We start from the raw sequence: 14,257 nt of genomic DNA, 5'->3' as shown, positions 1-14,257 counted from the left end.
CCAGGAAAATAGTGTTAGCAAGCTGCTCCATGAAAAGAAAGGTGTAAGTCTGTGAGATGAATTCACACATTACAAAGCAGTTTCTCATAAAGATTCTTTCTACTTTTTATCTGAGGATATTTCCTATTTCACTAAATGAATCAATGTGCTCACAACTATCCCTTTGCAGATTCCACGAAAATAGTGTTAGCAAAATTCTTCTTGAAAAAAATGGTGTAACTCTGTGAGATGAAATCACACATCACAAAGAACATTCTCAGAAACGTTTTTCTTGTTTATATCTGAGGATATTTCCTATGTCACCATAGGCTTCAATGTGATACAAAATATCCTATTGTAGATTCCATGAAAAGAGTGTTACTAAACTGCTCAATGAAAGGAACAGTGTAACTTTGTGAGATGAATTCACACATCAGATAGTAGTTTCTCAGAAAGCTTCTTTCTAGTTGTTAAATGACTATATTTCCTTTGACATCACATGACTCAATGGAGTTCAAAATATGACTTCTCAGTTTCCCCAAAAACAGTGCCACAAAACCACTCAATGAAAAGAAATGTGTAACAATGTGAAATGAATTCACACATCACAAAGAAGTTTCTCAGAAACCTTTCTAGTTTTATCTGAGGATATTTCCTTAATCACCATAGGCTTAAAAATGATTCAAAATATCCATTCTCGATTCTGTAAAAACAGTGTTAACAAACACCTCAATGAAAAGAATCGTGAACTCTGTGTGATGAACTAACACATCAGAAAGCAGTTTCTCAGAATACTTCTTTCCAGTTTCTACACGAGGATATTTCCTTTGTCACCATAAGCTTCAATGCACTTCGAAATATACCATTGAAGATTCCAAGAAAAGAGTGTTAGCAAACTACTCAATGAAATGAACAGTGTAACTCTGAAGGATGAATTCTCACATCACAAAACAGTTTCTCAGAAAACTTCTTTCCAGTTTTTATCTGAGGATATTTCACTTTTCACTATATTCCTCAAAGTGCTCCCAAAATATCCCTTTGCAGACTCCACAAAAACTGTTCCATGAAAAGAAAGGTGTAACTCTGTGAAAGAAATTCACACATCACAAAGATCTTCTTTCTCAAAAAGCTTCTTTCTAGTTTTTATGTGAGCATATTTCCGTTGTCACCATATTCTTCAATGCTATCCATAATATCCCTTCTCAGATTGCTCAAAAACAGTGCTACCAAACTGATCCCTGAAAAGAATCTTGAAAATCCATGAGATGAATTAACACATCATAAAGCAGTTTCTCAGAAAACTTCTTTCCCGGTTTTATCCGAGGATATTTCCTTTTTCACCATAGGCCATTATGCCCTCTCAAATATCACCTTGCAGAATTCATGAAATGATTCTAAGCAAACTGCTCCATGAATCGGACCATGTAACATTGTGAGGTGAATTCACATTTCACAAAGAAGTCTGTCAGAAAGCTTCTTTCTAGTTTTTATCTGAGGATAATTTCTTCATCACCATAGACTTCAATACAATCCAAAATATCCCTTCTCAGATCCCCAAAAACAGTGCTACCAAACTGCTCCATGAAAATAATGGTGTAACTCTGTGAGATTAATTCATACATAACAAAGCAGTTTCTCAGAAATCTTCTTTCTAGTTTTTATCTGAGGATATTTACTTTTTCACCATAGATCACAATGCACTCCCAAATATCCCTCTGCAAATTCCCCGCAAACAGTACAGTGATAGCAAAGTGCTCCAAGAAAAGTAACGTGTAACTCTGTGAGATGCATTAACACATCACAAAGTGGTTTCTCTGAAAGTTTCTTTCCAGGTTTTATATGAGGATATTTCATTTGTCACCATAGGCTTCAGTGTGATAAAATTATCTCTTCTCAGATTCCCCAAAAACACTGCTAGCAAACTGATCCATAAAAGGAATTGTGTAACAGTGTGGGATGAGTTAACACATCAGCAAACAGTTTCTCAAAAGGCTTCTTTCTAGTTTTTATATGATATTAATTTGTCACCATAAGCATGAATGGGCTCCAAAATATCTCACTGCAGATTCCAAGAAAACAGTGCTGGCAAACTGCTCAATGAGAAGAACAGTGTAATTCTGTGAGATGAATTCACACATCACAAAGGAGTTTCTCAGAAAACTTCTTTCTAGTTTTTATCTGAAGGTTTTGTTCTTTATCACCCTAGGCCTCTACACACTCCAAAATGTCCCTTTGCAGATTCCACGAAAACAGTGTTAAGAAGCTCCTCCATGAAAAGAAAGGTGAAACTCTGTGAGATGAATTCACACACCACAAGAAGTTTCTCAGAAAGCTTCTTTTTGGTTTTTTTCTGAGGATAATACCTTTGTCAACATAGGCTTCATTGCAATCCAAAATATACCTTCTCAGATTCCACAAAAATAGTGTCACAAAACTGATTCATGAAAAGAATCACGCAATTCTGTGACATGAATTAATGCAGCACAAAGCAGTTTCAAACAAAGCTTCCTTTTAGTATTTTCCTGCAGATATTTCCTTTTACAAAATAAGCTTCAATGCTCTCTAAAATATCCCATTGAAGATTCCAAGAAAACAGTGGTTGCAAACTGCTCAATGAAAAGAATAGTGTAACTCTCTGAGTTGATTTCATATATCACAAAGCAGTTTTTCAGAAAGCTTCTTTCTAGTTTTTGTCTGAGGATATTTTCTTTGTCACCATTGGCTTCAAAGTGATCCAAAATATTCTCTCTCAGAGACCACAAAAACCGTGCTAAGAAACTAATCCATGAAAAGCATCATGAAACGCTGTGAGATGAATTAACACATCCCAAAGTGGTATATCAGAAAGCTTCTTTCTAGTTTTTATATGAGGATATTTCCATTGTCACCATAGGCTTCAATATGGTCTGAAATATTCCATAGCAGATTTCAAGGAAAGAGTGTTATCAAACTGCTCAATGAAAAGAACAGTTTAACTCTGTGAGATGAATTCACACATCACTAAGGAGTTTCACAGAAGGCTTCTTTCTAATTTTAATCTCAGGATATTTCCTTTTCACCATAGACTTCAATGCAATTCAAAATAGGCCTTCTCAGATCCCCTAAAACAGTGCTACCAAACAACTCCATAAAAACTGTTGTGTAACTCTGATTGATGAATTCACACATCTCACAGCTGTTTCTTAGGAAGCTTCTTTCTAGTTTTTATCAGAGCTTATATCCTTTTTCACAATAAACCTCAATGCACTATGGAGTACCCCATTCCAGATTCCACGAAAAAAGTGTTGGTAAGCTTGTCAATGAGAAGAAAAGCATAACTCTGTGATGTGAATTCACACATCTCAAACCAGTTTCACAGAAAACTTTCTGGTTTTAAACTGAGGATTATGCCTTTGTCACTATAGGCTTCAATGTAATCCCAAATATCCTATTGCAGTTTCCACGAAAACAGTGTTATCACGCTGCTCTATGAAAAGAACTGTTTTCTCAGTAAGATGAATTTACACATCACAAAGCAATTTCTCAAAAAATTTCTTTCCAGGTTTTATCTGAAGATATTTCCTTGTTTACTATAGTCCTCAATGCACTCCAAGTATCCCTTTGCAGATTCCAGGAAAATGGTGCTAGCAAATGGCTCCATGAAAAGAAAGGTGTAAATCTGTGAGATGAATTTAAACATCTCAAAGAACTTTATCAGAAAACTTCTTCCTAGTTTTTATCTGAGATTATTTGCTTTGACACCATATGCTTCAATGTGATGCAAAATATGCCATCTCAGAGTCCCCAAAAAGAGTGCTATGACACTGAACCATGAAAAGAATCGTGTAACTCTGTGAATTGAATTAACACATCACAACACAGTGTGTCATAAAACTTCTTTGTAGTTTTTGTCTGAGGATAATTCCTTTGTCACCATAAGTTTCAATGTGCTCCAAAATATCCCACTGCAGATTCCAAAAAATCAGTGCTAGAAAACTGCTCAAGGAAAAAAACAGTGTAACACTGTAAGTTGAATTCACACATCGTGAAGCAGTTTTTCAGAAAGCTTCTTCCCAGTTTATCTGAGGATATTTCCTTTTTCACCAAAATCCTCAATGCTCTCCAAAATATCCCTTCGCAGATTCCATGAAAAAAGTGGTATCAAACTGCTCCATGAAAAGAAAGGTGTAACTCTGTGAGATGAATTCACACATTCCAAAAGACTTTCTCAGAAAGCTTCTTTCTAGTTTTTTTATGAGGATATTTCAATTGTCACCATACTATTCAGTGCAATCTGAAGTATCCCTTCTCAGATGCCCCAAAAACTGTGCTACCAAATTTATTCATGAAAAGAATCGTGTAACTCTGTGAGATGAATTCACTCATCACAAAGCAGTTTCTCAGAAAGCTTCTTTTTGATTTTTGTGTGAGGATATTTCCTTTGTCACCATATGTTGCAAACCACTACCAAATATCCTAATGTAGATTCCACGAAAACAGTTAACAAACTGTTCCAAGAAATGAATCGTGTAACACTGTGAGATGAATTCACACATCACAAAGCAATTTCTCAGAAAGTTTCTTCCTACTTTTTATGTGAGGATATTTCCATTTTCACCATAGGCTTAAATGCAATCCAAAATGTCCCTTCTCACATTCTGCAAAAACAGGGTTACCAACCTGCTGCATGAAAGGAGTGTTGTAACTCTGTGAGATGAATTCATACATCAAAAAGCTGTTTCCGAAAGATATTCATTTCAGTTTTTATCTCATGATATTTCCTTTTCCATCATATTCCTCAAAGCACTCCAGAATATCCCATTGCAAATTCCATGAGTAAAGTCTTATCAAAACTCTCAATGAAAATAACAGTGTAACTCGGTGAGATGATTTCACACATCTCAAAGAGTTTTCTCAGAAAGCTTCTTTTTGGCTTTTATCTGAGGATATTTACTTTGTCACCATAGGCTTCAATGTGCCCCAAATATCCTATTGCAAATTCAACAAAAACAGTGTTATCAAACTACTCAATAAAAAGTACAGTGAAACTTGCTAAGATGAATTCATACATCACAAGGCAGTTTCTCAGAAAGCTTCTTTCTAGTTTTTATCTGAGGATATTTCATTTTTCACTGTAGGTCTGAATTCACTCCCACATATCCCTTGGCAGATTCCAGGACAACAGTGTTAGCAAACAGTTCCAAGAAAAGAAAGGAATAAATCAATAAGGTGAATTCAAACATTACAAAGAATTTTCTCAAAAAGATTCTTTCTAATTTTTATCTGATAATACTTCCTTTGTCACTATATGCTTCAATGCGATCCAAAATATCCTTCTCAGATTCCCCAAAACCAGTGCTACCAAACCAGTGCTACTTCCACGATTCGATCCATGGAAAGAATCGTGTGTATCTGTGTGATGAATTAACACATCACAAAGTGGTTTCTCAGAAAGATCCTTTCTAGCTTTTATATGAGGATATTTCCTCTGTCACCATAAGCTTCAATGCACTACAAAATGTCAGATTGCAGATTCAAAGAAAACAGCTTAGCACACTGCTCAATGAGAGTAACTCTGTGAGATGAATTCACAAATCATAGAGGAGTCTCTCAGAAAGTTTCTTTCTACTTTTTATCAGAGGATATTTCCTTTTACACCATATGCCTCAATGCCCTCTCAAATATCCCTTCTCATATTCCATGAAAGTGTGTTAGCAAACTGCTCTATGAAAAGAAACGTGCAATCCTGTTAGATGAATTCACACATCACAAGGAACTTTCTCTGAAAGCTTCCTCATAATTTATGTATCAGGATATTTCCTTTGCCACCCTAGGCTTCAATGCGATCCAAAATACGCCTTCTCAGATTCCCCATAAACAATGCTACCAAACTGGTCCATTAAAGGAAAAGTGTATCTCTGTGAGATGAATTAACACATCACAAAGAGGTTTCTCAGAAAGTTTCTTTCTATTTTTTTTAAGGGGTATTTTCTTGTTCACCATAGGCCTCAAATTGCTCGTGAATATCCCTTTACAGATTCCACGAAAATAGTGTTATCAAGCAGCTCCAGCAAAACAAAGGTGTAAATCTGTGAGTTGAATTCAGAAATCACAAAGCAGTTTCTCAGAAATCTTCTTTTCCGTTTTTCTATAAGGATATTTTCTTTGACAACATAGGCTTCAATGCATTCACAAATATCCAATTGCAGATCCAACAAAAACAGTGTTAGAAAACTGCTGAAAGAAAAGAATCATGTTATATTTGAGGTGAATTCACACATCACAAACGAATTTCTCAGAAGCCTTTCTAATATCCATCTGAGAATATTTCCCTTGTAACCATAGGCTTCATTGTAATTCAAAATATTCCATCACAAATTCCCCCAAAACAGGGATACCAAATGCTTCATGAAAAGGATTGTGTAACTCTGTGAGATGAATTCACACATCACAAAGCAGTTTCTCTTAAAGCTTCTTCATAGTTTTTATCTGAAGATATTTTCTTTTTCACCATAGGCCTGAGCTTGCTCCCAAATATCCCTTTGTAGATTCTACGAAAACAGTGTTAGCAAACTGCTCCATGTAAAGAAAGTTGTTACTCATTGAGATGAATATACACATCACAAAGAAGTTTCCCAGAAAGCTTTCTTCTAGTTTTTATCTGAGGATATTTCCTTTGTCACCATACTCCTCGATGCCATCCAAATACCCCTTCTCAGATTCCCCAAAAATAGTGTTACTAAACTGCTCCATAAGAAGAATGGTGTAACTCTGTGAAATAAATTCATACATCACAAACTCTTTCTCTGAAAGCTTCTTTCTAGTTTTTATCTGAGGATATTTCCCTTGTCACCATAGACTTCAATATGATCCAAAATATTCATTCTCAGATTCCCCAAAAACAATGCTACGAAACTGCTCCATGAAAAGAACCATATAATTCAGTGGCATGAATTCACAAACCACCAAGCAGTTTCTCAGAAAGCTTCTTTCTAGTTTTTGTCTGAGGATATTTCCTTCTTTCTCATTGGCCTCAATGCACTCACGAATGTCCCTTTACAGTTTCCACAAAAATAGTGTTAGCATACTTCTTCATGGACAGAAAAGTGTAAGCTCGTGAGGTGAATTCACACATCACAAAGCAGTTTCTCAGAAAGCTTCTGTTTGTTTTTCATCTGAGGATGTATCCTTTGTCACCATAGGTTTCAATGCAATCCAAAATATCCTATTACAGATTCCCCAAAAACAGTGCTACCATAATACTCCATGAAAATAATGGTGTAACTCTGTGAAATGAATTCACACATCACAAAGGTGTTTCTCAATAAGCTTCTTACTAGTTTTTATCTGAAGATATATCATTTTTCACAATATTCTTCTATGTGCTCCCGAATATCCCATTGCAGATTCCATGAAAATAGTGTTAGCAAACTTCTCAAAGGAAAAAACAGTGTAACTTTGTGAGATGAATTCACACATCACAGAGCAGATTCTCTGAAACAATATTTCTAGTTTTTATCTGAAGTTATTTCCTTTTTCACCATAGGCCTCACAGTGCTCCCAAATATTCCTTTGCTTATTCCATGAAAACAGTTTTAGCAAACTGCTCCATGAAAAGAAATGTGTAATTCCGTGAGATGAACTCAGAAATCAGAAAGAACGTTCTCAGAAATATTCTTCCTAGTTTTTATCTGAGCATATTTCCTTTGTCACCATAGGCTTCAATGCGAAGTAAATTAACACTTCTGAGATTCTCCCAAAACAGTGCTACCAAACTGCTCCAATAAAAGAATCATTTAACTCTGTGAGGTGAATTCCCAAATCACAAAGCAGCTTCTCAGAAAGCTTCTTTCTAGTTTTTGTCTGAGGATATTTCCTTTGTCACCTTAGGCTTTAATGTGATCCCAAATATCCTATTGCTGATTCCGTGAAAATAGTGTTAGCAAACTGCTCCAAGAAAGGAATAATGTAACTCTGTGAGACGAATACATACATTACAAAGCTGTTTCTCAGAAAGTTTCTTTCTTGTTTATACCTGAGGTTATTTCCTTTTTCACCATACTTTTCAAAGTGATAAAAATCGTCCCTTCTCAGATTCCCCAAAAACAGTGCCACCAAAGTGCTCCAAGAAAAGAATGGTGTAACCCTGTGAGATGAATTCACACACCACAAAGCTGTTTCTCAGAAAGCTTCCTTCTAGTTTTTATCTGAAGATATTTCCTTTTCCACCATATTCCTCAATGCACTTCCAAATATGCCATTGCAGATTCTTGGAAAAAGGTGTTAGAAAACTTCTCAATGAAAAGAATGGTGTAACGCTGTGTCATGATTTCACACAACACAAAGCAGTTTCACAGAATTCTTCTTTTTTGTTTTTAACTGAGGATATATCCTTTGCAACCATAGGCTTCAATGCACTCCCTAATATCCTACTGAAGATTCCATGAAAACAGTGTTTTCAAGCTGCTCAATGAAAACAATGGTATAATTCTGTGAGACGAATTCACACACAAAAAAAGCAGTTTCTCAGAATGTCTCTTTCTAGTTTTTATCTGAAGATATTTCCTTTTTCAGTATAGGTCTCAGTGTGCTCCCAAATATCCTTTTGCAGATTCCACGATCATCATGTTAGCAAACTCCTCCATGAAAAGAAAGGTGTAACTCTGGGAGATGAATTCACACAGCATGAAGAAATATCTCAGAAAGGTTCTTTCTACTTTTTACCTGAGGATATTTCCTTTGTCACCATAGGTTTCATTGTGATTGAAAATAACACTTCTCAGATTCCCCAAAAACAATGCTACAAAACTGATCCATGAAAGGAATCATGTAACTTTCTGAGATGAATTAACACATCACAAAGCAGTTACTCAGAAATCTTCTTCTAGTTTCTATATGAGGATATTTCCTTTGTCACCCTAAGCTTCATTGTGCTCTGACATTTCAGATTGCAGATTCCAAGAAAACAGTGTTAGCAAACAGCTCCATGAAAACAACTGTGTAACCCTGTGAGATGTATTCACACATCATGAAGCAGTCTCTCACAAAGTTCTTTCTAGTTTTAGTCTGAGGATATTTCCTTTGTCACCATAGGCATTATTGCCATCCAAAATATCCGTTCTCAGATTCCCCAAATCAGTGCGACCAAACTGTGCCATGAAAATAAAGGTGAAAATCCATGAGATGAATTCACACATCACTACGCAGTTGCACAGAAAGCTTCTTTTTGGTTTTTGTCTGAGGATATCTCATTTGTCACCAAAGTCTTCAATGCACTCCGAAATATCCTATTGCAGTTTCCACGAAAATATTGTTTGCAAACTGCTGCATGAAAAGGGTGGTGCAACTCTGTGAGATGAATTCACACATCACAAAGCAGTTTCTCAGAAATTGCCTTCTAGTTTTAATCTGAGGATATATTCCTTTTCACTGTATGTCTCTACTTTCTCCCAAATGTCACTTTGTAGACTGCACAAAGAGTGTTAGCAAACAGCTCCATGAAAAGAAATGAGTTACTCTGACAGGTGAATACACACATCACAAAGAAGATTTCAGAAAGCTTCTTGCTAGTTTCTATCTGATTGTATTCCATTTGTCATGCATACAATTCAATGTGATCCAAAATATCCCTTCTCAGATCCCCAAAAACAGTGCTACCCAACTGCTGTATGAAAAGACTGGTGTAACTCTGTGAGATGAATTCAAAAATCACAAAGCTGTTTCTCAGAAGACTTCATTCTAGTTTATGTCTGAGGATATTTCCTTTGTCACCATAAGCTTAAATGTGCTCCAAAATATCCATTGCAGAGTCTAGGAAAACAGTGTTGTCTCACTGCTCAATGAAAACATCTCTGTATCTCTGTGAGATGAAGTCACACATCACAAAGCTGTTTCTCAGAAAATTTATGTCTAGTTTTTAACTGATGATATTTCCTTTTTCACCATATTCTTCAATGCACTATGAAACATCCCATCACGCATTCCATGAAAAAAGTGACAGCAAACTTCTCAATAAAAAGAATGGTGTAACTCTGTGAGATGAATTCACACATCACAAAGAAGTTTCTTATAAAGTTTCTTCCTAGATTTTTTCTCAGAATATTCCCTTTGTCACCATAGGCTTCAATGCCTTACAAAACATCCCTTCTCAGATTCCCCATTAATTGTGCTACCAAACTGCTGCATGAGAAGAGTCATGTAACTCTGTGAGATGAATTCACAAATCACAAAGGAGTATCTCAGTAAGCGTCTTTCTAGTTTTTGCCTGAGGATATTTCCTTTTTCAATGATTGCTTCAATGTGCTCAGGAATATCCCTTTGTAGATTCTGAAAATAGTGTCAGCAAACTCCTATATGAAAATAAAGATGTAAATATGTGAGATAGATTCACACATCAAAAAGCAGTTTCACAGAAAGCTTCCTTTTGATTTTTATCTGAGAATATTTCCTTTGTCACCATAGGCTGCAATGCGCTTAAAAATATCCTACTGCAGATTCCACAAAAACAGTATTATCAAACTGCTCAATGAGAAGAATGGTGTAACTCTGTAAGATTAATTCAGACATTACAAAGCTGTTTCTCATAATGCTTCCTTCCAGTTTTATCTGAGGATATTTCGTTTTACAGTATAGCCTCAAGGTGCTCCGGAATTTCCCATTGCATAATCCATGAAAACAGTGTTAGCAAACTGCTCCATGAAAAGAGTGGTGTAACTCCATGAAGTGAATTAACACATCAGAAGGAACTTTCTCAGAACGTTTCTTTCTAGTTTTACCTGAGGATATTTCCTTTGTCACCATAGGCTTCATTGCGATTCAAAATATTCCTTCTTTGATTCCCCAAAAACATTGCTATCAAAGTGATCAATGAAAAGGATTGTGTAACACTGTGTGATGAATGAACACAACATAAAGTGGTTTCTCAGAAAACTTCTCTCTGGTTTTTATATGAGTACATTGCAATTGTCACCATATGCTTCAAAGTGCTATGAATTATACCATTGCAGATCCCAAGAAAACAGTGTTAGCAAACTGTTCAATGAAAATAACAGTGTAATTCTGTGAGATGAATTCACACATCACAAAGAAGTTTCTCAGAAAGATTCTTTCTAGTTTTTATCTGAGGATATTACCTTTTTCACCATAGGCCTCAAGGTGCTCCCAAATATCCCTTTGTAGATTCCAGAAAAAGTGTTACACATCACAAACAACTTTCTCAGAAAGCTTCTTTCTACTTTTTATCTGAGGATAGTTCCTTTGTCAACATAGGCTTCAAAGTGATTGAAAATATCCCTTCTCAGATTCTGCAAGAACAGTGCTATCAAACTATTACATGAAAATAATTTTGTAACTCTGTGAGGTGAAATAACACATCAAAAAGAGGATTCTCAGATAGATTCTTTGTAAATTTTATATGAGGATATTTCCTTTTTCACTATAGATGGGCTCCAGAATATCCCATTGCAGATTCCAAGAAAACAGTGTTAGCAAACTTCTCCATGAAAACAAAGCTGAAAATTTGTGAGATGAATTCTCACATCACAAAGCACATTCTCAGAAAGCTTCTTTTTGATTTTTGTCTGAGGCTACTGAATTTGTCACCACAGGTTTCAATGTACTCCCAAATATCCTATTGCAGATTCCAGGAAAAGAGTGTTATCAAACTGCTCAAGGAACAGAACTGTGCAATTCTGAGATGAATTAACAAATCACAAAGCACTTTCTTAGAAAGCTTCTTTCTAGTTTTTATCTGAGGATATATCCTTTTTCACTGTAGGCCTCAATGTGCTCCGAAATATTCCATTAGAGATTACAGGAAGACAGTGTTAGCAAACTGTGCAATGAAAAGAATGGTGTAAGTCCGTGAGAAGAATTCACACATCACAAAGAACTTTCACAGAAAGCTTCTTTCTAGTTTTATCTGTGGTTATTTCCTCTGTCACCATAGGCTTCAATGTGATCCGAAATATCCCTTCTCATATTCCCAAAAAACAGCACTACCAAACTGTTCCATGAAAAGAATGGTGTAACTCTGTGAGATGAATTCACATATCACAATGCAGTTTCTCACAAAACTTCTTTCTAGTTTTTATCTGAGGATATTTACTTTTACACCATTTTCCTCAATTCACTCTCCAATATCCTATTGCAGAATAAACGAAAAAAGTGATAGCAAGCATCTCAATGAAAAAAAAGGTGTAACCGGCCAGGTGCGGTGGCTTCAGCCTGTAATCCCAGCACTTTTGGAGCCCGAGATGGGCGGATCACGAGGTCAGGAGATCGAGACCATCCTGGCTAACGGCGAAACCCCATCTCTACTAAAAAATACAAAAAACTAGCTGGGCATGGTGGCGGGTGCCTGTAGTGCCAGCTACTCAGGAGGCTGAGGCAGGAGAATGGCGTAAACCCGGGAGGCGGAGCTTGCAGTGAGCTGAGATCCGGCCACTGCACTCTAGCCTGGGCGACAGAGCGAGACTCCGTCTTAAAAAAAAAAAAAAGGTGTAACCTTGTGAGGTGAATGCACACATCAAAAGCCATTTAACAGACAGTTTCTCTTTGTTTTTATCTGAGGATCCTTCCTTTGTCACCATTGGCTTCAATGTCCTCCCAAATATCCAATTGCAAATTCCAGGAAAACAGTGTTATCAAACTGCTGCATGAGATGAAAGGTGTAACTCAGTGAGATAAATTCACACTTCACAAAGAAGTTTCTCAGAATGATTATTTCTAGTTTTTATCTGAGGCTATTTCATTAGTCACCATAGGCTTCAATGTGATCCAAAATATCTGTTCTCATATTCCCCAAAATCAGTGCTACCAAACTGATCCATGAAAAAGATTGTGTAACTCTGTGAGATGAAATAACACATCACAAAGTGGTTTCTCAGAAAGCTTCTTTCTAATATTTATGTGAGGATATTTCCTTATTCACCATAGGCCTCAATGTGCTCTGGAATATCCCATTGCAGATATCACGAAAAGAGTGACAACAAAGTGCTCCATGAAAAGAGAGATATAACTCTGTGAGTTGAACTCACACATCACAAAGGAGTTTCTCAGAAAGCTTTTATCTAGTTTTTGTGTGAGGATGTTTCCCTTTTCACCATTTGCCTCAATTTGTTGACAAATATCCCTTTGCAGATTCCACGAAAATACTGTTGGCAAAATGCTCCATGGAAAGAAACGTGTAAGTCTGTGTGATGAATTCACATATCACAATGCAATTTCTCAGAAAACTTCTTTCTTGTTTATATCTGAGGATATTTCCTTTTTGACCATATTCCTCAATGTGCTCTCGAATATCCTATTGCAGAATAAAAGAAAAGAATGTTAGCAAACTTCTCAATGTAATGAACGGTGTAACTCTGTGAGGTGTATTCACACATTACAAGCCATTTCTCAGAAAGCTTCTTTGTGGTTTGCATTTGAGGATAGTTCCTTTGTCACCATAGATTTCCATGTGCTCCCAAATGTCCTATTGTAGATTCCAGGAAAACAGTGTTATCAACGTGGTCCATGAGAAGAAATGTTTAACTCTGTGTGATGAATTCACACATCACAAAGAACTTTCAGAGAAAGATTTTAGTTTTTATCAGAGGATATTTCCTTTGTCACCATAGGCTTCAATGCAATCCAAAATATCCCTTCTCAGATTTCCAGAAAACACTGCTACGAAAATCATACATGAAAATGACTGTGTACCTCTGTGAGATGAAATAACACATCACAAAGATGTTTCTCAGAAAGCTTCTTTCTAGTTTTTATATGAGAGTAGTTCATTTTACGCTATAGACCCCAATATGCTCCAGACTACCTTATTGCAGATTCCATTAAAACAATCTAAAAAATCTTTTCCATGGAAAGAGAGGTATAACTTGGTGAGATGAATTCACACGTCACAAAACCGTTTGTCATAAAGCTTCTTTCTAGTTTTTGCCTCAGGATATTTCCTTTCTCACCATAGGCTTCAATGAGATCCAAAATATCCCTTCTCAGATTCCCCAAAAACGCTGCTACCAAAATGATCCATGAAAAAAATCGTGTACCACTGTGAGGCAAACTAACACATCATAAAGCAGTTTATCGGAAAGCTTCTTTCTAGTTTTTATATGAGGACATTTCCTTTTTCACCATAAGCTTCAAGGTGCTCTGAAATATCCCATTGCAGATTCCAAGAAAACAGTGTAAACAAACTGCTCAATGCAAAGAAAACTGTAACTCTGTGAGATGAATTCACACATCAGTAAGCAGTTTCTCATAAAGCTTCTTTCGAGTTTTTATCTGAGGATATTTCCTTTTT

Source organism: Colobus angolensis, unplaced genomic scaffold, assembly GCF_000951035.1.
Source record: "Colobus angolensis palliatus isolate OR3802 unplaced genomic scaffold, Cang.pa_1.0 Scaffold461, whole genome shotgun sequence".
Lineage (NCBI taxonomy): Eukaryota > Metazoa > Chordata > Mammalia > Primates > Cercopithecidae > Colobus > Colobus angolensis.
This window is presented reverse-complemented; position numbering follows the sequence as displayed.